The following is a 25,428-nucleotide window of genomic DNA, read 5'->3' as shown; positions in this document are numbered from 1 at the left end:
CTACTTCAGCATAGAGCAATGATGAAGAGGATGCTTATAATTATTGCAAATGTAGCAGAAGTGAGTCACGTTACAGTCCTTAGAAAGATGAATGTCCGTCCTGCACTTGTAGCACCAAAGACTATTCTTCTTCCCTCCAATCTGTGCCGCAGGCGAAACAGTGGAAGGCCCAGCCGACACAGGGCCAGGCAACACAGGAGCAGCAGGCGTGGCCTGAAGAACCGGAACAAAGAGCGGCGGTCCCGAGGCAGTCGATGCAGGAACCCGGTCGGTACCCTTCTACTTTCTTTTCTTGTTGTTGTTGCTTGGCCGGCTAGAAGTGGCAGGAGTAGCCACTGCTGTTAGAACGCCGAAAAACATCGGTTGTTGGAGTGGAGCGGTGCCTGACCGGCTAGGGCATTCGAGTTGCCGGTCCTTTGCGGCCCGGCCGTGGGGCCAAACCCGGCGAAGCGGGACTAGGATGGTATGGCGCCCTGACATGTCAGCGGAGGCGGCTACACGATCGGCGGTGGCGTAGGAGACCCTTAGTGGCGGCAACGGCGAACGAGATGGTGATGGGAGCATTTCGCATGTAGGGATTAGGGCCTAGGCACATATGACTCCTCCCCTAAGAGAGAAGTCAACGCGACGGGGCCACCCTGACATCTGCGGCGCACTGGCAGAGGACACACCAATGCCACCATTGCTCGAACCCATCCTCCCGGTCTCGATTGGCAGTGTGAAATTAGGCGTAACTGACGCACTTCATGGCGAGACTGCCGCAGAACGTGGATCATGAAGGAAATATGCCCTAGAGGCAATAATAAAGTTATTATTTATTTCCTTATTTCATGATAAATGTTTATTATTCATGCTAGAATTGTATTAACCGGAAACATAATACATGTGTGAATACATAGACAAACATAGTGTCACTAGTATGCCTCTACTTGACAAGCTCGTTAATCAAAGATGGTTAAGTTTCCTAACCATAGACATGAGTTGTCATTTGATTAACGGGATCACATCATTAGGAGAATGATGTGATTGACTTGACCCATTCCGTTAGCTTAGCACTTGATCGTTTAGTATGTCGCTATTGCTTTCTTCATGACTTATACATGTTCCTATGACTATGAGATTATGCAACTCCAGTTTACCGGAGGAACACTTTGTGTGCTACCAAACGTCACAACGTAACTGGGTGATTATAAAGGAGCTCTACAGGTGTCTCCGAAGGTATATGTTGAGTTGGCGTATTTCGAGATTAGGATTTGTCACTCCGATTATCGGAGAGGTATCTCTGGGCCCTCTCGGTAATGCACATCACTATAAGCCTTGCAAGCAATGTGGCTAATGAGTTAGTTGCGGGATGATGCTTTACATAACGAGTAAAGAGACTTGCCAGTAACAAGATTGAACTAGGTATTGAGATACCGACGATCGAATCTCGGGCAAGTAACATACCGGTGACAAAGGGAACAACATATGTTGTTATGCGGTTTGACCGATAAAGATCTTCGTAGAATATGTAAGAGCCAATATGAGCATCCAGGTTCCGCTATTGGTTATTGACCGGAAACATGTCTCGGTCATGTCTACATAGTTCTCGAACCCGTAGGGTCCGCACGCTTAAGGTTTCGATGACAGTTATATTATGAGTTTATGAGTTTTGATGTACCGAAGGAGTTCGGAGTCCCGGATGAGATCGGAGACATGACGAGGAGTCTCGAAATGGTCGAGACGTAAAGATCTATATATTGGACGACTATATTCGGACATCGGAAAGGTTCCGAGTGATTCGGGTATTTTTCGGAGTACCGGAGAGTTGCGGGAATTCGTATTGGGCCTTAATGAGCCATACGGGAAAGGAGAGAAAGGCCCCAAAGGGTGGCCGCACCCCTCCCCATGGTCTAGTCCGAATTGGACTAGGGAGGGGGGCGCCCCCTTCCTTCCTTCTCCTTCTCCCTTCCCTTTCCTTCTCTCCTACTCCTAATACTTGGAAGGGCTCCTAGTTCTACTAGGAAAGGGGGAATCCTACTCCCGGTGGGAGTAGGACTCCCCTAGGGCGCGCCATAGAGAGGGCTGGCCCTCCCCCTCCTCCACTCCTTTATATACGGGGAGGGGGCACCCCATAGACACACAAGTTGATCTTCGTGATCGTTCCTTAGTCGTGTGCGGTGCCCCCCTCCATCATATTCCACCTCGGTCATATCGTAGAGGTGCTTAGGCGAAGCCCTGCGTCAGTAGAACATCATCACCGTCACCACGACCCTGCTGGATCGGATTCGTGGATCGTCATCGAGCTGAACGTGTGCTGAACTCGGAGGTGCCGTAAGTTCGGTACTTGAATCGGTCGGATCGTGAAGACGTACGACTACATCAACCGCGTTGTTCTAATGCTTCCGTTTTCGGTCTACGAGGGTACGTGGACAACACTCTCCCCTCTCGTTGCTATGCATCACCACGATGTTGCGTGTGTGTAGGATTTTTTTTTTGAAATTACTACGTTCCCCAACAGATCATGCAACAATCGTTGAGGATTGTCTGCCGCCGGTTCTCAGACGACGCAGGCGGCATGAATGCCGCCAGGGCGGCGGGTTGCATCGGCCGCGGACACGAAAGAGGCCCTTTCCATGGCCGAATTAGCACACCCCGGCGGATATGGTGCGCGGCAGCCGGCGGCTTGTAGACGTCTACTCCCACCGGCGGGGTCCTGCACTGAGATGGCAACTCATTAGTCGAAATTGTACTATCCCGTACCTGGCCGGAGATGGGCGCCGGAGATGAAGATCCAGATCGTACCCAAAAGCGCGACGCCGGCGTCGGAAAAGCGACATCTTCCCAAAACTCTTGCACCAGCTCTTCCTTTGTCTTCCTACGGCGCGAGACAGTGGACCAGGCAGCACCTCCGTCCGCTAGACCCTCATCGGACAGGATCTTGGAAGCAGCCTTCACCGCCATATGCTCCTCTCCAGACGAAGCGTCTACGGCCGAGGCCTCCTCGCCATTCTCCCCGACCTGCAGCTCAGCAAGGACATTGAAACGTGATCTGGAAGCCGCCATCGCCGGCTAGAGATCTCCGGGCGCGAGGGTAAGCCGCCGTCGATCCGGGAAGACTCATGCTCCAACCCGCACGACACAATCAAGGAGCACCATCTCGTTCCCGCTGGAGATCCTCTCCCCAGCCCGAATATGCCTCCCTTCATCAATCTTCCCATCGCTGTTCTGTAAGAAATAGAAGTCCGGACGATCCAGGTAAAGAGAACCGACGCGCCACTCCGTCCTGCCATCGAGGAAGGCGGTGGAGAAGGTCGCTGCCCATCGGAATGGCGCGTGGTTATTGCTGTAATAGAAAAGAATGATTCAATGGGCCCGAGGAACTAAAGACATAGCAGGTGATTTATCGACAATCATTGGGCACCATTACAGGGGTTGTCCAATAAAAATCCATATAAGATTACATTCATGTGCGGAACATACACGACAAACTCATCCTCCCTTGCGAACCAACCTGTAGTTGGATGTTTAGAGGGACTATGGTATTCCCAGCCCACCAGGGTTTAAATCCTGGTACTCGCATTTATTCCTGGATTTATTTTAGGACTTCGGCCATGCGCATCTGGTGGGAGGAGACGTTCCCGTCGACGACGAGGTGTCTACAGTGACTTCGTAAATTTCAAGATGATATGCCGGTTCAGTCTTTCGAAGGTGCTTATAGGGGTAGGGGGTGAGTGTATGCGCGTGTATATGAGCGCTTGCGTCTGTAATGTCTTCAAAAAAATTCACCCTCCCTTTTGCATGTAACTACACCGACATATGGCAGGTCAACGGAACCTGTTTAGAATTTTCGGTTGTCCTCCTCGTGTCACGCCTTTCCCCGTCCCACTGCAAATGAAACTGACACTATACGCGTACCCTTGAATATATTAGCCCTTGCCACTGCACATGCAGGATCTTTGTTTCACTGCAACATCCCAGACTTGACTAAGAATAAAAGAAAAAACATGAAACTAGCTAGGTTTGCCATTTCTACAGGGATCTTGATCTTGAAGCTAGATTGTACTCCCTCCGTCCGAAAAAAATTATCGACGAAATGCATAAAAATGGATGTATCTAAATTTAAAATCCGTGTAGATACATCCATTTCTCCGACAAGTATTTCCGAACGGAGGGAGTACCATTTTAGTCATGTGGTCATGCACATGTCGTCTGGACATCTACATCCCATTTTGTTCTATTTTTTCCTTTCACCTAACACTAACAGGCAACAAGGGGCTTCCCTCTTACGTGAAGTAATCATGTAAAAGAGGTCATCCGCAAAAAAAAATGTAAAAAAGGTGTGGGTGTCGCTTTCTAGGTTCGGCACCAAGGTCTATGATCTGGCACGTACTCCAGGCTCTATCTCAGATTATAGTAAAATAGAACGTCACACTATCACCTAGCAAAAAAAACTTGTTATAACTCGTGGAAAAATAGCGCGCTATGGTGTGTAGAGGCTAAATTGAACAGTGTATAATGTCTCTCTAATTGCACGATATAGTGCGCTATAACACAGTAATAGCATATTTTTAGGGGCGACCCTATTTTGCATAGCATACTATTTTTTTCCTTGGTTATAACACGGGGCACGAAACTTGGTGATTTTCAGTGAAGAAAGCACATGAGAGTCATTGGTTTTGTCAATGAAATATGACTGAAACATTGGAATATTATAGTAAATAGTTGACGCGCAGAAATAATTGTAATTGTTTCTGAAACTTTTGCCGAAACAATATAAAATTCCGTAGTCTTTTTTATCATTTTGAAATCGTAGTTATCAATCATTTCAGTTGTATTATTCTCTCAGGCCGGCAAGCAGTCGACTTGAGCTTCAGCCTGCTTACCCTGCCCATTGGTGTCGTGGTGAAATGGCCGGCACAATGCAGGCCGGGGTGCGTCGGCCGCCTATACCAGAGCGTGGATAACATCAGCTCCTCCTACCTGTCCAGAGCGTCGACTAGTCCGACCTGCTCGGTAAAAACGACAAATATGACCTCTGATCGAAATCACTTCACAAACTAAACTGTTGGTGAAAAAATTTCGCTCCCCTGACCCTTTCATGTAACGCCCGACAGCCAGGCGCTACACTATACTATGCAACGCCTGACTGACAGACGCCACATGCTTGGCCAGCGTCTCACCCCAGGCTGCCCGAAAATTACTAAGTCAGTGCACAACGCCTGAGAGCTAGGCGGTACAATATAAAGTGTAGTGCCTAGTGTAAACTGTTGCACTAGTGGTTGCACTATTAGCCACTACATTATGAAGCAGCCACTAGCACAAAGCCTAGACACTAGGCGCTCCACTATATAGTGTAGTGTAGCGCCTAGCTCTCAGGCGTTGCGGACTGACTTACAATTTTCGGTTCGCTCACGATGCGATGCTGGCCAGGTGTGCAGCGCCTATCAGTCAGCCGCTGCATAGTGTAGTGTCGCGCCTGCCTGTCTAGTTCTACACGAAAGGGTCAGAGCGAAAATTTTCGGCACATTTCAGTTTGTGAATTGATTTCAACCACATGTCAGAACCCTGATTTTCGCCGACCTGCTCCAGCCCAAGGTGTTGCACCCACACGACCTGCTCCAGCCCAAGGTTCTGTAGCGTTGGGGCCAGGGTCGTCCCCGTCGTCGCACTGGCCAGGTTGCAGATGTACGCCTGCTGAGGGTACTGGCCGTCTGAGCCACCTCCATCATGGAGGCCAAGGTGACGTGCCCACAGTGCAAGCAGGCGATGGTGACCAAGGTGATGTTAGTGCTTCCGTCCGCCACGCCCACGACCTCCTCCACGACGGCTGCAGGAGGTAGTGCCGGTGATGAGAGCAGCGGGTATATATGTGAAGGATCGACATTCTTAAGGTGACCTCAACGTCGACCAACTCCAGCATCATCCTCATCAACAATTTAGCATCAACTAGGATAAACAGGATTTGCCAGGTCATGTAATCTACGAAAATTTGGATCTCAAATGCATGTGACGTTTCAATAGAAACTATCCAACATTTCAAAAAGGAAAAGGTTTTACACCGACCGACTTGCCAAGTCTTCGGCTGGTCGCACACACACCGTGCGATCAAAACAGATAGAACAACTCTGGCACACTTAGGCGGGTGGGTCCGTGCATCAATGTCAGCCTTATCTCTTCACACGCAGTCTCGTCCACTCATAGTTTTCTCCTCCTCCGTCGTGGACGCGATCCTCTTTTTCCTCCGTTCGTTTTTCCTCTCCCCAGACAATTCATCGCTGCCGATTCATGGCCACACCGTCGCTTCAATATGGCTATGAGCTGTCCTAGCAACCACGCACCTTCTGGGGTCACTATGCCCCTGCCACAACAAGCATTGGATTCGGCCATATCTGGCGCTGGAACCGAGCCAGGTGGGGTGCTAAAAGCTGCTCACGGCGAGTGCTCGAGCCCGCCATGGTGGGAGCTACAACCAACCACAACGGATGTTGGAACAGGCAATCTTTTTTGCTACAAAACCGACAAGAACAACCATCTTTTTTTATGCAATCGGCCAGAAGGTTTGCTGGAACCAGCAAATGCTTGTTGTAGGGTTGGGGCACGACGACGAGCTGCGACCGGCCACCAGAGAAAAAAAAAAGCTACGACTGTATTTTAAAAAAGCTTCGATGGTTGTCCACCGAGCTGCAACCCGCGGTGCTGCGAGAACCGGCGGCCGGAGAAAAAGCTGCAACTATTCGTGGCAGTGCCGGTGACTGGATTCGGTGCTGCTACAACTGTGCTCATGGAGCTATCAGTGTTGACGCTTTCCGTCGGAGAATGCTACCACCGTGTCCCACACAAGCTACAACCACACACGCGCAAAGCTGCAATCATTGGTGTTTTCCTACAACCACTGCTACGAGCTGCCGCCAGCCGGAGACAGGAGAAAGATGCGTTGGCGGAGAGTACAAGGACGAGGACGACACGGGGCGGCACAGGTGGAGGGCGAGCGTGGCGACACGGGCGAGGTGCACGAGAACACGCGAGATCAGGGGAGCTCCACGAGAGTGTATGCTTGCTTGATGTGCGCATACTTCAACCACTGTGATAATATTCCAACAATCGATATTTATGTCCCTTCACTTTCATCTCCCAGAAACTTTGCGCTCTTCTTGACGACATGGAAATAAATGACTAGATCCGAAACCTAGATGTAGACTTTTCCAGACGCGTCAACATTAATTCGGTGGCACTGGCTAGTGAATTGGAGAATGTCGATCAGCAGCAACATGGCAAATTAACGATAGCCATTGAAATCATGCAGAATTTTCCATGGAGAATGTCACCATATCTTCATTTGTAAAGGCTGTTAGCATCCTGGTATATATGGCATTTGTTCAGCAGCTGCACAGAATTTCTGTAGCTTCAACATATGGAATCAGTCCTTTTTATTCCACGAAACGAGTATAAACCAATAAAAAGGTGGTGTTGGAACTCTCATACAAGCAGGCCAAAAAGAAAATCGACATTTCCTTGAGCATCAAAAGCTACCAATTCAAACCCGAACAAGATTACAGAAGATGCCATACCTAACGACAATAAACCACACATTGCCCACTCGCTCTAGGCAGTGGAACCCAGATCTTGCCATGTGACAACGAGGACCGGGAACTGTGTCTAAGCGGACACGTGTACATGATAAGAGACGTCCGAGGACACCCCGTGTTCTGACTTCGAAGTCATTTATAGTGTTAATATAAGAAATACAACGAACTACTTCTAAATTGGGCATCAGTCAGATCTTATTGGAGCATTAACCAAGGAAGCCCACAGAAATATGTTTTTCTCCACCACCGCAACTCAAGTACTATGATGTAACTTAAGTTATTCATTGCAAGCATATTCGTCACAAATAATTGTAATATAATTGTACACAATTGACATGAGCTACTAATAAATTTTGCCAATATAAAAAACCAAAACTACATGACATAATCTCGTTTAAAGTGAACTGTGTAACATAATATAACTACAAAGAAAATAAATAGTAATTCAAATGAATACTAGGAAGGACGCGATTGTATTATTGCACATATGTACTTAGCGTGGCCATGTGACCGACGGTGAAAGTTCTTGCTCGAGACTATAGCAACTATAGGTGCCTTTTGATGTTGAATTACCAGCGTTGACAGCATTCATTGGTGCATCAGAATTACCAACCATTGGGCATAAAAAAGGCTCAATCTCTTCATCACTAGCTGGTAGAATTTTGCATTTTCTTAGCCTCTTAGTTCTCACAAATTGTAACCTCATATCTACTTCTTTCATAGTAGGTCTGTCTCTTCCTTTGAGTCTCAAGCATGCTTCAGCAAGTGAGCAAATATCATCAATCTCTTCCGGATTTGCCTCTCTGACAACCTGAGGATCCATTGTTTCCATGATAGATCCCTCTTGCAATCCTTCGACGAAATAATGGGCCAAGTTTTGTTTTGCACCTCGATCGTTGATAAAAATTGGCTTTTTTCTTATCAAAAGTTCCACAAGAATTACTCCAAAACTATACACATCACTCTTTTCAGTTAGCTCCCCAGTATGGTAATACTCTGGATCTAGGTAACCGAATGTTCCTTGGACAATAGTCACCACATGAGTCTCATCAAGTGAAAGTGACCTTGATGCACCAAAGTCAGAAACCTTTGTAGCGAAGCTGCTATCCAACAGTATGTTTGAAGATTTCACGTCTCTATGGAAAATTGGTATTGCAGCAGCAGAGTGTAGATAAGCAAGTGCGCCTGCTGCTTCTACCGCAATCCTAATGCGGTCATCCCAAGACAGCAAGCATTCAACACTAACATCTATATGAAGAAGGTCGTGCAGCGTACCATTAGATATGAACTCGTAAACAAGCAAAGGCACCTCAGATTCGAGGCAACAACCAAATAGCTTTACGACATTGCGATGAATGATTTGAGACAAGATAGCAACCTCATTGATAAACTGGTCTATCTCAGTTTGCTCAACAATTTTAGATTTTTTAATAGCCACCACCCGTTGGTCAGATAGAATACCTTTATAAACAGTACCGTGTCCACCACGTCCAAGAACACGAGTGGCATCGAAGTTGTTGGTTGCCTTCTCTAGTTCCTCTAAGTAGAATATCTTTGTTTTGTTTGTGGCGCTTTCATCTGAGATCAACTGCTCCAAGAGTAGGCCTTGATTTTTCTTGAAATGTGCTCGCCGGATTCTCTTCTGGATGACGTTCTTCCACTTGTTGGTGAATACGAATACACAAACTGCAATAAGTATGGAGCCTAGGCCACATCCAGTTCCAATTACGATACCTACATTTAATCATCGCTCAGTGAGTCACTCCATAATTGGTTAGTTTTAATTGTAATGAGGATATTTTTCTAGCTACTCCCTCCATTCACTATTATAAGATGGTTTTTGTTGAGTATATTGATTCCTTAGGAAACATAAGATAGACTACGATTTGTTCTGCCTTTTCTTGTACTCCAAATTGGTCATTGTACTTATATATATATATATATATGCACATGAGGTTCAAGCAATACAACGATCGATTCCACCAATCCCTCTGTCCCTTCTAACATTGTATCAGCCTAACCGATCCAAACCCTAGCCGTCTCCATGACCGCCGCCGGGAAACACGCCGTCCGTACCAAGGATTTGTCCGCCGGTCGTGTTGACCGGCTGCTCTAGAGAGTCTTTTTTTCTGAGCCCTTGCTCCGGATTTTCTCTCTCTCGCCAGTCGCTTTGATAGGCGTTTTCTGTTTGGTCTTCCGATCTATGCTTTATCGGTTTGCATCGCCCGCCATCACCGTCGACCCCCGTGGGCCTCTACTCTGACACCGGCGCGACCGACAGGCTTTTTCACCGAAACGGCAACCTCGCGCGACATGCTATCCCTGACGGTTGTCGTCCGCGCGCCGGCCCACTCGTCGATCTATGCCGGCCGTCACCACCTCTCCGACCGGGACACCTGCATTGCCCATACCCGGCGGCTTCGCGCCATGTGGCGGCCCATCGTAGCCGACGTACACGCGCCGGATCGCCCATCGATCCACGCCACCCGCCACCGCCGTGTCTACATGGCAGCCCTGAGTTCTACCTCATCGGCCTCGTCCCAAGCGGTGTCAGGCTCATTGACTGTCTTAGCTCGAGCGTCGCTGCTATGTTGGTCGCTCGGGCCTCGCTGCCTGGGTGCCGGCGCTGCTTTGGCAGCACGGGTGCCGGTCGCATGACGTTCCATGGCGTCTGGCATCGCCGGCTTCATCTTGGACTCCGCCGTCACCCCACCTTCACCGAGCGGCATCCCCGACCTTGCGTGTGATCCGCTTCATCACCTGCTCCCCGCCATGATCCGCCTCATCTACGCCCCGCGACAAACCTGGGCCGTCGGTTGCTCACGCCTCTGCAAGTCACGTGAAGATCGTCCCCGAGTTCAAAGCGCCCTCCACCGATCGAGCAATGGGCTGCCGCTGCATCGGCCCCATCGGGCCGCAGCGCCGCCGCCTCATGGTTCTCCTCGCGGGTGCATCGACTTGTGCGTTGCCGCTGCGTCGCCCCTTTGGGCCGTAGTGCCACGATAAGAGGTCCCCGCCGCCGCCCCGAGGTCGTCCCCGCGGTTGCACCGACCCGCGCGTCGCCGCTGCGTCGCCCCTTCAGGCCATAATGTCGTGATACGCGGTCAATGCCGCTGCCCCGAGGTCTTCCCGTCGTCACATCGACCCGCCTGTTGCCGTCGTGTTGCCCCTTCGGGCCGTGGCGCTGCGGCCCGCGGTCCACCGCCATCCCCACGCGTCAACTTCTCATAGTATGCACCTCGCCACCTCCCTTGGCGCGGGAATGCCACCGTCCGCGCCGGTCTTTGTCACACTGTTGGGTTCTCCTCGCCTACTTCTGGCACCGCCACCGCACTCCTAATTTAGCCGCCGCCGCCGCTCTTCTTCGGCCGCTGTCGCCGCTGCTAACCCCCTAGCCACCGCCGCCGCCCATCCACCCCCTTCGTCTTTGTCCAGCACCAGCCCGACGTTAGATTCGCCGTCATCTACCCCGACCACTTTGTCTACTCCGCCCACTGATGGCGACATCGGCCCCGCAACCAACGCTGAGACTTCTTGTCCTCCGACTCCTCTACATGGCGTACAGCTCGTGCATGTCCCTCGTCTACCCATGTGCGGTGCTGGCAACACCGATGAGTGTCTTTGACCACGACATGTCCCGGGTCTGGCAAGCCTGGTGCGACGCTTCGTCAACTTCGTCTTCGTCCATCTACGCATGCCCGGTGCTGGCAACACCGGTGCGTGTCTCCGTCTATGACGTGTCCCCTGGCTTGGCAAACCCCGCCGCAACGCGTCGTCAACAACATCTTCTTCTCGGCGCACCCCTACTTCGACACCACTGCACCCATGGTAACTCGCCGCCTCCTTACGCCCGCGGTGACTTCCTCGAAACCGGCTACCCAGACTCAACATCGACCACGGCATTCTTCGGACGGCTACCTCGACTACGACTACACCACCCTACGCTCTCGGCTACTTCGGCAAACGGCACAAAGGGCCACTGCTTTGCTTGAGAAACCTCGTCGGTTTTTGTTCCAGCCACGACTTCCGTGATGCGTTGACCGTTATGACTGTGGCAGGGTGTCCGTCGGCTTACCTTCGGATTCTTTTACTGTCTCACCGTCTGCGCCGCTGCCGTTGTGACTGCAGGGGATGTTGAGTATATTGATTCGTTAGGAAACATAAGATAGACTAGGATTTGTCTTGCCTTGTCTTCTACTCCAAGTTGGCATTGTATTCCTATATATAAGCCCATGAGGCTCAAGCAATACAACGAACGATTCCACCAATTCCTCTCTCCCTTCTAGCAGTTATGATTCTTCAGTGTAGACTATATACGAACAAAAATGAGTGAACTGACACACGAAAACACATCTATATACATCTAATTCAAAAAAGGTAGAACGTCTTATGTAAGTAAACGGAGGGAGTAGGACTTACCCAAAACAAGATTGTGTTCCTTTGTTGATGTAACACACTGCCTTTTTAGGAGATTAAACTCTTTTCCATGAGGGCAACCCGTGCAGTTGTAGCCTCCAGGAAAATTTTGACATGTCCCATTGCAGTAGTTTGATAGTGCACATTCATCGATATCTGTAAAAAACTTTCATTGGTTAGACCGGTAGTGAATGTATTACTACCTGCTAAAAATGCTAGATTAGTGTGTTATGCTCTCAAAGTATGCATCGACTGATACTGCTTTAGGTTTGCGTGATGTTTTCATAAATTAACAAGGTGGCCCTCGCATTCGCGAGGGCCTCATCGTTAGCTTGTCGAACCTGTTAATTATTTATTTTATCTCATGTACATTTTTTTACTCATATTTACCTCCTTTATTGCATAATACATTTCATTTTATACATTGATAAAATTCTAGAGGTATATCTTTGACCTCTATTTTGTAGATAAATATATGACTATGTTGCTAATAGAAGAAACAAGGGCTGGAAAATTATTTAGTACAAAAAATTCTAATGTTGTTGATTCTTGTTAATAACATATTTATCCAATCAGTCGTTGAGCCACAAGGACATCGACTAAAGTTGAGATTCATCTTTTATATTTATGAAAATTACATCTTCAAGCCTTCGGTTCTGGTAATCAACGGGCATTTATGTACTCCCTGTAAGTGCATATTATTGGTGCCTATGACACACCCAACTATTTTCCTTTACATAACACCCTTGAAATATTGTGTATGCTTTTGATAGTACTAACTATGTACATAGATGAATATTTCCATTGGCTATATTTTTTTATAGGGTCCAATGGAATATCTATCAATTGTGTTCGATTAGCATTGGTGAATGTGGTAAGGACGACCATGATTTAAAGCAGGCATAACATGAACTTTTCATTTATAGTTCAATAAATAAATAACACGTGAATGTAAAACCAATTGTGCAGGATCTCTGTAAATGTAGTTATGATGATCTATTGGCTATGATTTTTTTAGATACGGAGATCTACTATTAAGATATGATTAGATACAGCTATGAAGATCGAACTTATGTGATTTGTGTAGGTATGACTAGGTGTAGTACTATGAAGATCTAACAGATTTGATTAGGTGTAGTACTATGCATATTTAACGAAATGTAGATCTAATGGTTACTATCTGTTTATGTAAATTATTAATATAGGATGCAATATGTTTAGATAAGATTATGAAAATATAACGGGTGTGATCTTTTTATGTGGATCTAGCAGTTGTATGTTTTGAAAAGGAGGATGACCCTCGGTCTCTGCGTCGATCCATGCATACATTCACGAGAACCCCGACAAAGAAGTACATTGATCAACCCACAGCCACCATCCTTGCAACCACAATTAGTACACGAACAAGCTTGATGATGTGACCTGACCACGTGTCAACACAAACCATCTAATCCGGTGGCCTCACTAAGCTGCCCGCCGGCAAGCCGAGGGCATCAACCGGTCTAGCAGACCCTCAACATGCATCACATGCACACGCTCTAGAATTAGATGCCGCCACCTTCCACCATCCCACCTTCAGGAGCGACCAATGCATTCATCTTGCCAGGCTATACTGCTATTGACGCCAGCGCAACGCCCGAGAGCGCCACCACCTACCCATGTCCATCAACACGCGACTATAGAAGAAACTCCACAGCGCAACGCCGTTGAGACCTGTTGTCATAGCCGTGGAAGAAGGAACACCACTCCTCCTCTTGTCCCCGCTAGCCAGCACCAGCTCCAAGATGATGCCCCCATGAGGGAGGACGGCCTCTAAGGCCCCGCCATCGTCCTACTCGGGAATCCAGGATCTAGAGTTTCCCCCGGAGCTACCGAACGGAGGTGGCAATGGCCGAAACAGACGAGGCGTTCGACAAGGTGACGAAACCAAAGTCACCGCCATTGTCCACCATGACCGAGGTCAACCTGGTTTGAACGAGCAATTGCGCCATCCTGACCCCGCGCGCATGGTAGATCCGTGCAAACCACGCCGTGAAAATGAACGCAGCAGTCAGAATGGCCGGTAGAGGGCATCCAGCATTCCTCACCGCCCCCTCCACGAGCCGCAGGACGGCTAAAAACCACGTTGTGATGTGATCTAGACGGTTGCTAGATGCACGGCTTCCGCCACCAGCCATCGCAAAGCAAGGCTGCGAGTCAAAGAGCACATCCTGCTGGCCATGGAAGCGAAGGCCAAGGATGCTGACCAGACCGCCGCTGCGCTCAAGATCCGACCATCCCAGAGCGAGCACCACCACCACGTTTCACCGGCGCCAGGATAATTGCCGACCGCTCTCCACGCCTCGTGTCACCACGCCCGTCACTCAGCGCATCGCCAGTCCCGTCAGATCTGGCCTGTGTGAGGGGATGAAGAAGACCCCGCCACCGCCTGTGCAGACTGGGCTTCTCCAGTCCGCACTCTCAGCCGCTAGCGAGGGTGTGGGGAGAGGGAGGAGGGTTCCCTGGCGGTGGCGGTAGGTTTCATCTCCCTGTTGCCTGTACGAGCGACTCGGGAGGGAGGGTCGCGTGATCTAACAGTTGTGATCGGCATATTAATGTTCTACTTTTTTGCGGGAATTTTTAACAGTCTCGCTAATTTTATTCCATATTGTGCTTTTAGTATATAATTTTTAGATATATCGATAGATTTTTTGAGCATTTGTTGGTATGAGAAGAACATTAGTACCCCCCGCGAAAAAAAAAAACATTAGTGCACAATGATGGGTGATGAGGAGGATCAGACCTTTGCAGCCATCCTTGACGTACGGATTTCCTTGAAAGCCTGACGAACAGTTGCAACGATAGCCCATAAATATTTCCCCGTGGGTGACGTTTAGGCAGTTGCTCTGGGAACTGCGGCATGCATACATAGTATCCTCTTTTTTAGCCGCTTGGCAAGTTAAATTGACAACCGCCCACTTTACAACAAAGTGATCGAATTCCATAGAGAAATCAAATTGAGCTTCCACAGGTGTCTCTTCTACATATCCTTCGTCAGTCTGGATTAATATCCACTCTTTCGCATGATTTCCGTCCACCATGTTGCTAACAGTCAGAGTCCCATCTTCCACGGATACATTAGTCACATGATATTGTACATTTTCTGAGAACGAAACTGTGAGATTACCAGATGTACAATTCAGATGAAATTTTTTGTTGGCAAAGCACCCTTCTTCGAGCCCAAAGGGGAAGGGAATAGTAATGCGTCCACATGATGCAGGACAGTGTTCTTTGGGCTTGGAGTTATAATCATCTGCACAGTAGATACACAGGAAATGTAAGAACAAGAGGATGAAGGCTAAATAGAAGGGAATTTTAACTCATTTTGGAGAAAAAGATAGCCACGGAAAGTAAGAACAAGAGGCTAAATAGAATGGAATTTTGGAGAAAACATAGGGGCGTAAGCACCTTGCATGCATCCATTTAAAATGTAAGGGTTGCCTTCAGAAGAGCAGTAACACCGGTAACCACCAGGTGAGGAATTGTGGCAACTGCTATCGGTGTTACAGGCATAGTGTGCCTTGTTCATTCTTGCAGTTCCACATCTTTGTTGGTCCATGATGGACCATTTAAGCTCCGCTTCATAAATACTGCTTGAATCTGTCCAACTTGAGAGAAGGGCGGTTGTATTATCTATGTAATCATCTTCATTTGACACTGAAGCCATGATGCCAGGGTGCAACCAATCTGATAGTGTTGCAGTTGTATTTGTGCTGACAAGCTTTACTCGAAACCCCTGCAGGTGTCTTGCAAACGTGATGAGGCAGCATCCCTTTCCATTACAGGGCCCTCCAGTTGGTGCCTTCTCGCCAGCGCATCTACTCATACAAGAACCACTCCCGTACCATACTCGAACAAGGTGACGTCAAAATCACAACCAGTTATGTACAGAGTATTATAACGACTGATAGTAATACCTTTAGAAGGGGCCTCCCATGATAGGTTGTAGGTATCTGTATCTAGCCTCGTCGTAAGGTTGAAGATTATGCGGGCCCAAACACTGCCGTAGTATATGTCAATGTCAGTGACCTGGATAGTGCTGCTGCCTAAAAAGAGCCTGGGATTGTTGGTGGAGTGGTTGCAGGTGAGATCGAAGCCTTGACGGAAGCAGCCGGGCCCTATACCGAAGGGATAGGGGATGTCGACGTCCCCGCACCTTGGGATGCAGTGAGCCAAGGAGTCATTAGAAGGGACCCGCAAGATCCCTCCGGCGGCTCTAGGGACCGCGGATGATGCTTGCGGCGCAGCTGCCAAGAAGATCAGCACAAAGGACATGGCGATGAGTATCTCGCTCATCGTTGCGCTGCGCCAGTAGGCTGGTCTGTGTGGTGTTGGTGCTGGTGATGGGGGTTCGGTGTTTGGTTTGGCGCAATTTGTAGGCTGTATAAAGGCGACCCCAGGTACGAGTCGTCTGTAGTGTCAATCAAAACAGTAAATGTAGCTAGGAATTCCAGGGCCATTATTCCAATCAGATGTGATGGTCGTTGCTAACGCCAACATGACTCGCCTATGGCCACTGCTTGCTACTTGCTGATACCCAAATGAAAAAGTCGATGTCAAGTGAAAAATCTGCAAGACTTCCGACTTGACTTGCTATCAAAAGAATTTTCTACCTGCAATTATTTCCACCAGGACAGTGCTTGTCTACGAGGAAAAAAATTGCTACAATGAAATGTCATCCATTATTTCCAAAAAAGTTAGCTACAAAAAAAAATTTAGTTCCACCAATTATTTCCACCATGAAATCATATCAATTGCTACAATTTTAAAAAAAAAGGTACTGCCATAGTTCTAGTTTTTTTTTTGTTTTGCTATGAGTCCTAGTTCTGGTTTAAAATGGCCAGAGTACAAGTTTAAGCGGGATGGCCGTATACGGTCGGTCGTCCATGCTTTCTTGCCGTGTGCGTGCTGCAACTGCAGTGCTAATATTCCAGTATTGTCTACATCTCTATTTTTTCATTTCCCAAGATGATGTGGTCTTTTCTATATGCGTCACTATTAATTCAACCAGCAGCAACACGGCATGCAAATTGGCAATGACCATCAAAATCATGATGAGTTTTCCAGGGAGAATGTCGACCATACCTTGGTCACCAAAGACTATTACAATTGTGGTATAGAAAACGCAGTTGCGACTCGGTCAAACATTTGGATGAAAACCAAAGGATTCTGAATTATTTGGGGGATGGACTGAGTTGTTGCTGTAATATATGTGGAAGGGCTGAGAGATGCTATATCTGTGGTTCTCTGTTGGACGTGTATTAACAGGGAATGAACCTCAAATGTCGTCGTCCGTCATTGTTTCAGTCTGTCTCCTCATAGATGTTTTGTCTAATTTCCACAGCAACGCGAGAGGTATCATCTTGTTAGTACGTATGTACAAGCAGCCATTTTTGCACGGCCATGCTTTGAGTAAATATATAGAACATTTGAACAGTCTGTAGCAATCTGAACATCCATCATACTTCTGCTACCCCAAAACTTGTACAAAAATTAAGAAAAATAAACAAGTTGTATAGAAAGACAGTCCAAAAATAATCAAAACCAATTGACATTCCAGATAAAAATGTAAAATCGTGCACTACAGCCAAAGTTTCTGTCCTGCACCGTACAAACCAACAAGCATTGTAAACATCCTAAAGGCAAACCTTGGCACATTATTTTTATAATACAAAGGAATTATACAAGGGGATAATTATTTTTTATTAAAAGTTTCTGTAATCAAGATTCACAAAGTTTCCGTGAGCATGAACAAAGTCCAAGGCTAGCTCCCACTTCAACAATGCTTGTCTTTCTCACTTTCATTTTCCTTTTTGAAAAGTTTTAGGGTTCCCTATTTATTTTTTTTATTTTTAAACTATATGAAAGCACTCAACAGAAATAAATGACTCTCTAAACCTTCAGGGTTGTCTCCCTGGCAGCGCTTTCATTAAATCCATTAAGCTAGGTATATAGTGCTCAGGTAATGAATCCACCCGGATCCCAAGGTATATCAAAGCCAATTTTAATTAACAATGATTTGTGATTTAGTAGTGAGCAGAAGGTAACATATATCATGCAACAACGAAGTCTAACTCTCTTCCTATACATCGGCATGTCATAAAAGAACAATTCATGCATAGCAAGTAAAGGCCAGTGCATAGTATAAGCGGAATCTTGCAATTCTATCGTGTTGGAAACATAAAGACGCGGAGATGTAGTTCCTCTCTCATAATAATTGCAAGTAGGAGCAGAAAGCACATGCATATTACATTCATCAAAATCATCATGTGCAATGGTAAAAGGCAACCCATCAATATAATCCTTACTAAGCGCAAACTTCTCCGAAATAGTGTAGTCGGGAGATTTCAAAAAGATAATAGGACAATCATGTGTGGGTGCAATAGCAAAAATTTCATGTTTAACATAAGGAACTATAGCAAGTTCATCTCCATAAGCATAATTCATATTGGCATCTTGGCCACAAGCATAGCAAGCATCATCAAAAAGGGATATTTCAAGAGAATCAACGGGATCATAGCAATCATCCTTCAGTAAGCACGAAGGGGAATTAAACAATGTATGAGTTGAAGAGTTACTCTCATTACAAGGTGGGCACGGGTGATCAATCCGCTCTTCCTCCTTTTGTTCTTCGCTCTCCTCATCATCTGTTTCATCCAATGAGCTCATAGTTTCATCAATTTCTTCTTCCATAGCTTCCAACAAAATATTAGTCTCTTCTTGGACAGCAGAGAATTTCTCAATATATAGTTTAACATAGGCATTTGAAGCATAATTATCATAACAATATTCAAGTATGGCAAAATTTTCAGATTTGCAGAGAGTAGCATCATACTTTTCAATCAAAGAAGCAATTTCATAAGCACCCTTAAAAGCAACAAATTCTTCAATTTGTTGAACATCATAGTAATTATAAACACCCTTAGCATATGAAGATACAATCCCATTATCAATAAACTCACATTGGTAGGGAAGGTGTTTCTTAGGGTTTTCAGAACAACAAGTAATATCATATATTTCACATAAATTCCAAGCATAACATTGCAAACGATGAATTTGATCGAATAAAAGTTTCCCTTTTCTAGATATACGTTGTCGCACATAACAAGCATGCTCATCTAAAGATTTGCCCTCAACTAAGCTAGTTGGGGTTTCAGCATGAGCACAAAGGGATCGACGATGATCCAAGTAAAAAGCTTCAGGAGTGTGATAGATTTTGAGTTGTTCTTCAACCATTGGTGCAGTAGGTACAACTATTTTTTTGGTATTTTGCATTTCCTACCCATAACTAAAGATATAAAACAACTAAGAACAGCAAATAAAAATTACTTAGTGATAAAGCAAACAAGCACACACGAGAATATTCACCCCACGCTATGACTTCCCGACAACGGCGCCAGAAAAAGGTCTTGATAACCCACAAGTGTAGGGGATAATTTTAGTCTCTTTCAATAAGTAAGAGTGTCAAACCCAACGAGGAGCTAAAGGTAGAACAAATACTCTCTCAAGTCCTATCTACCACTGATACGACTCTACACACGCTTAGTGTTTGCTTTACCTAGAACAAGTATGAAACTAGAAGTACTTTGTAGGTGTTGTTGGATAAGCTTGCAAGATAATAAAGAACAAGTAAATAAAAAGTAGGGGTTGTTTAGATAAAGAAGCAATAAAGTAAATATAGCGAGTGTGGAAAAGTGGTGGTAGGAGTTGTGAAATTGTCCCTAAGCAATTGACTATGTTACTAGACCGGTAATCACTATTGCAATTCTATTTGAGGGACAGGCATAAGCTAACATACTTTCTCTTCTTGGATCATATGAACTTATGATTGGAACTCTAGGAAGCATCTGCAACTACTAAAGATCATTAAGGTAAAACCCAACCATAGCATTAAAGTATCATGTCCCCTTTATCCCATACGCAACAATCGCCTTACTTCGGTTTGTGTTTCAGTCACTCACGCAACCCACTACAAGCGAATCATGAACGCATTGCAGCACCCTACAACGGGAATCCCTCATGCTTGAAAGACACGGAGGGCACCATAGGACAACACCAATAATAAAACATGCAACTCAAACCAATCATAGCAATTCATCAATCACCGATAGGACAACGAAAATCTACTCAGACATCATAAGATAGCAACACATCATTGGATAATAATATGAAGCATAAAGCACCATATTCAAGTAGAGGGTACAGAGGGTTGTGGGAGAGTGGACCGCTGGATATAGATGGGGGAAGGTGATGGAGATGTTGGTGAAGATGGTGGAGGTGTTGGTAAAGATCGCGGTGATGATGGCCCCCGACAACGCTCCGGCGCCACCGGAAGCAAGGGGGAGAGAGCCCCCCTTCTTCTTCTTCTTCTTCTTCCTTGAACTCCTCCCTAGATGGTAGAAGGGTTTCCCCTCTGGTCCTTGGATCCCATGGCGTGGGATGGGCGAGATCCCCTCCGAGATTCAATCTATCTCTTTGTCTCTCTCTGTTTCTACGTTCCCAGATTCTGCCCCTTCACCGTTTCTTTTATATCTGGAGATCCATAACTCCGATTGGGGGTGAATCTTTTGCCCAGATTTTTCTCATAAAATTAGCTTTCTTGCGGCAAAAGAAGAGCGTCAGCCGCCTTACGGGTGACCCACAAGAGTGCCAGGCGCGCCCAGGGGGAGGGCGTGCCCCCAGTCTCATGGCCACCTCGGGCACCGTTTCGCGTTGATTCTTCCTTCGGAAAATTTCAAATATTCCAAAATAATTCTCCGTCCGTTTTTATCCCGTTTGGATTCCGTTTGGTATTGGGTTTCTGTGAAACATAAAACATGCAACAGACAGGAACTGGCACTGGGCACTGGATCAATATGTTAGTCCCAAAAATAGTATAAAAAGTTGCCAAAAGTATATGAAAGGTGAAGAATATTGGCATGGAACAATCAAAAAATTTAGATACGACCGAGACGTATCATCGTGTATCATCTTTGGCCGAAGGAGCCAAGTCCAGATAGTTATTTTGGTTTAGTGCAACGATTTCTTCGTGTTGTGCTGCATATCGACGCTGTCAAGAGGTCGCCGTGCATAGAGGGCGTGCGGATGGCTCTTGCCCCTGTTAAGAAATATTGGGCGAAGATGAAGGCTACCGCTGTTGCAGCCAGGGGTCCGCCTGGGGGTCAGGACTCGCCCAAGCATTATTTTGAAGAAGTCCTAGAAGGTGCCCGTTTAATAGAGGCTTAGTGCTCAAACAGTACCATGTTCCACTGACATGTATCTTGATTGTAAAAACAATGCTTCTTTGATAATAAAGTATTGTAGTGCCTCCTGTGCGGCCGTTTATGTATGTATGTATATAACCTGAATGTTTGCAGTCGTCGGCTTTAGCCCCACGCATATAATGCGGGGGTGTTTGCTAAAGCGCGTAATCACACTTCATCCAACGTCTTGGTCCGTTAAGGAGGTGATAGCGCAATGAACGATCGGACTATATAGCTTTAACACTTTCACTTAGCCATAGGAGTTTGACGGTGGGGCTACTATATAGCCCCTGGTATGTATACGTTCATCCGAATATGGTGCGCGTACATACTTGACCAGGAAACCGGTCCTTCGTTAATGTGGAGGAATCGCGAAGATTCCGCTGAGTCCTCGAGTGGTTCACCAGTCTCTCGCTTTATCATGGCAGTCAGTTTTTGCCTTTCTCTACTGAGATGCTCACCCAAATGAACCAGGGCACAATCGCAGTAGTTCTCCCGGTGCCACCTTAGCCGATAGAGCGGAACGTAAGGTAGCAAAACACGGGAGCCGGGCAAACACAACTATTGACCAAAGACATGATTCAGAGCTGATGCATATAAGGCCAAACTCGCGACGCCGAACACTCCCGAAGGTATTCGGACTTCACAACATATGCTGGGCTGAGTACCGCCCTCGATAATGAGCTCTGAATATCCAGGGACGTGCATTGGTCTGGCATGATGAAATGCCAATAACGCCAGTATCCCTCTCGGTTGTTCTAAGTGCCCGGAGGGTGTGAAGCAACAAGAGACAATAAGAAAGGTTTACACAGGATCTTAATATAAAAAGAAACCTTTGAACGGGGCCCTGCTGCACGTCTGCGCCTTTGTCTCTGTTGTGCCGTATCCTGGAAGGGTGTAGCACGATGATCATCTGTAAAAAGGAAAACCCGGGGTGAAGGAATCTGGTGTGATCGTGCGAAAAATTGGTTATTCTTAATGAACCATGATAATTCAATATGTTATTGTATTAATAGGGTCGAGCCGAACTATGGACCCTTTTACATGCGGGCAGCCCCTAGCACCACATATGGGGGCATATCCGTCGACCAAGCTCAGGTTTATCTGGGCTGCTACAACTAGTGGTGCGCCGGACAAGTCTAGCTGCGTCTGTGGTCTTGACGACCGATCATTTATTCGGGTTGGGGAGGCCATTCAGTGGTTCGGCTGCTAGAGCCGCCACATATTCTTCCGCACACAATGAAAGCTCTGTATTTCCGCTAATTGTGATGACGCCACGTGGACTGGGCAACTTATGTTTAAGATAAGCGTAATACAGAATTGCATTGAAACAAGCGAAGGTCATTCTTCCGAGTAGTGCATGGTAGCCGCGTCGGAATGGAGCGATGTCTAAGATTAGTTCTTCGCTTCGGAAGTTGTCGGGCGAACCGAATACAACCTGTAGTATCAGAGATCCCGTGCAGCGGGCCTCTACGCCTGGTATTACTCCTTTAAAGGTAGTATTGCTTTGGCTGATTCTTGACGGGTCTATCCCCATCTTGCGGACAGTGTCCTGATATATCAGATTAAGACTATTACCACCGTCCATGAGGACTCGGGTGAGATGGTATCCGTCGATTATTGGGTCGAGCACCAAGGCAGCCGAACCTCCATGCCGGATACTAGTCGGATGATCCCTGCGATCGAAAGTGATTGGGCAGGCCGACCATGGGTTGAATTTGGGGGTGACGGGTTCTATAGCATATACGTCTCGGAGTGCGCGTTTGCGCCTCCTCTTTGGTATGTGGGTTGCGTAAATCATGTTCATCGTTTTGACCTTTGGTGGAAAATTTTTCTGTCCCCCATTGTTCGGCAGGCGAGGCTCATCCTCGTCTTCACTTGGCGTCTCCCTCCCCTTGAGTTCGGCGTTTAGTTTGCCAGCCTGCTTGAATACCCAGCATTCTCTGTTGGTGTGATTTGCAGGTTTCTCAGGGGTGCCATGCATCTGACATGATCTATTTAGAATTTTGTTTAGGCTGGACGGTCCATCTCTGCTACCTTTGAATGGTTTTTTCCGTTGACCGGGTCGACAACCCCTGAATCCGGTGTTTACCGCCGTGTTGTCTGGGCTGTCGTCATTGTTTCGACGGTTGTTTTTATTGCGTCGCGGCTTCCCATTGTCGTTCCTGACTTCGGATGTACCTGGGTCGCTGGTGCCGCTGCAGGCCAACCAACTATCCTCTCTTGCGCAAAAGCGGGTCATGAGGCTTGTTAGGGCTACCATTGTCCTCGGCTTTTCCTGGCCGAGTTGTCTGGCAAACCATTCGTCCTGGACACTGTGCTTGAAAGCCTCTAAGGCTTCGACATCCGGGCAGTCGATGATTTGATTCTTCTTGGTGAGAAATCTGTTACAAAGCTTGCGGGCTGACTCTCCGGGTTGTTGGATTTGACTTAAATCGTCTGCATCCGGAGGTCGGACATAGGTCCCTTGAAAGTTAGCCCTGAAAGCATGCTCAAGTTCCTCCCAAATTCCAGTTGAGTTTTCGGGGAGGCTTTTCAACCAGTGCCGATCGAGATGGCCCTTTCAACTTGAGCGGCAGGTATTTGATGGCGTGGAGATAATCTTAACGAGCCATATGGATGTGAAGAATAAAGTACTCAATCCAGACTGTGGGGCCTGTCGTTCCATCGTATGTCTCTATGTTTACGGGTTTAAATCCCTCTAGAAATTCATGATCCAGCACCTCATCGGTGAAGCACAGGGGGTGCACGGCACCCCTGTATTTGGATGTGCCGTGGCATGCTTCCGACAGATGTAGTGATCGACATAGCGAATTTGACAAAGCAAACTTGTTAGTGCTACAACACCTAGACGAGGTAGATCCTTTCATGGCACTGCACAAAGAAATTATCGCAAAGAAGTATTGTGACTGGGGGGTATGTAGGACGGACGCCGAAGTTACTAGAGAGCACAACTCCACTTTCCTGCATTGGTTCAAAGAGCATATTATTGCTAATCCCCCGGAGGAGGGCTCTAAGGACGGATTTCTCATATACGCCTTAGCACATGGCCCCTCGCCCAACCTCGTAACCTATCAGGCATATGATATCAACGGATACACGTTCTACACGGAGGCCAAATATATGGACAGTGATGATCAGAACTCAGGGGTGAGGATGGAATGCATGACCGGCAGCGACAACGGTGCAACTAAACGATTTTATGGAAGGGTCGAGGAGATCTTGGAGTTTGACTACTCTGGACTGCACAACATGATGATGTTCCGTGTCAGATGGGTTAAGAATATTGAAAGAGAAATCCGGATTTTCACTACCATGACTATACCCGACGCCAAGAGCGCTATCATGAACGCTATCAGAAAAAACAAGCCATGGGTACACGCTAAGCATGTGACACAATGCTTCTTCATAACCAACCCGCGCAATCCCAGCCGTGTTGTCGTGAGGAGAGGCAAAAGGAACAACATTGGAATGGATGGAGTCGCCAACGAGGAAGACTACGATCAGTACGGCAATCCAATGAAGGAAGTTGACGATGATGATGAAGTATACGTCAAAAGAAGAATCAATACTACATTACCTAAGAAAAATCATACTCCATGGAAAAGGCAAAGTCACAATGAGGGGCTCAATTATTCTTCAACGAATAAGAAGGGAAAGAAGCTGACCCAAAAACAAAAACGTCAACGCCGAGGAACCGTATGTTATCGGTCAAATGATGTGTGTATATATATATATGTTCCTATTTTGTATACACACTTAGCCATTATTATGCATGGGTCCAATGATGTAATATATATCGCCTTCCCTTCGTTCACTGCTCTCGGAAAAATAGAAGTGAGAGAAAATAAAGGGAAGGAAAAAGGAAAACTGGTTATAGTAGTAGCGGTTTACTGAAAAAGAGCTACGACTAGTAAAGGTAGCAGTAGTGTTTTCCTTAGAAACCATTGTAGTTACTTGTTTTAGTAGTAGCGCGTTTGGTATAAACGCGCTGCTGCTACGTCCACTTAACCGAAAATCCTCCCTCTCTCTGCTTCATCCCGCCTCCCCCCCCAAATCCCCACTCTCTCTTCCCCCGTCGCACCGCTGCACCCCGGCGCTCGCCCCCGACCCGGCCCTCGCCCCCGACCCAGCCCTCGCCCCAAACCCCGGCGCTCGCCCCC

The 25,428-nt window shown here is 47.0% G+C and overlaps 1 pseudogene; it reads right to left on the bottom strand.

The window, feature by feature from the left end:
* Positions 1-7,857: 7,857 nt before the first annotated feature.
* LOC119320344 lies at positions 7,858-16,343 on the bottom strand (annotated as a pseudogene).
* Positions 16,344-25,428: the final 9,085 nt, after the last annotated feature.

The sequence above is a fragment of the Triticum dicoccoides genome, chromosome 6B, assembly GCF_002162155.2.
Source record: "Triticum dicoccoides isolate Atlit2015 ecotype Zavitan chromosome 6B, WEW_v2.0, whole genome shotgun sequence".
Taxonomy (NCBI): Eukaryota; Viridiplantae; Streptophyta; class Magnoliopsida; order Poales; family Poaceae; genus Triticum; species Triticum dicoccoides.
The sequence above is the reverse complement of the archived record's forward strand: the minus strand, read 5'-3'. Positions and strand labels throughout refer to the sequence as shown.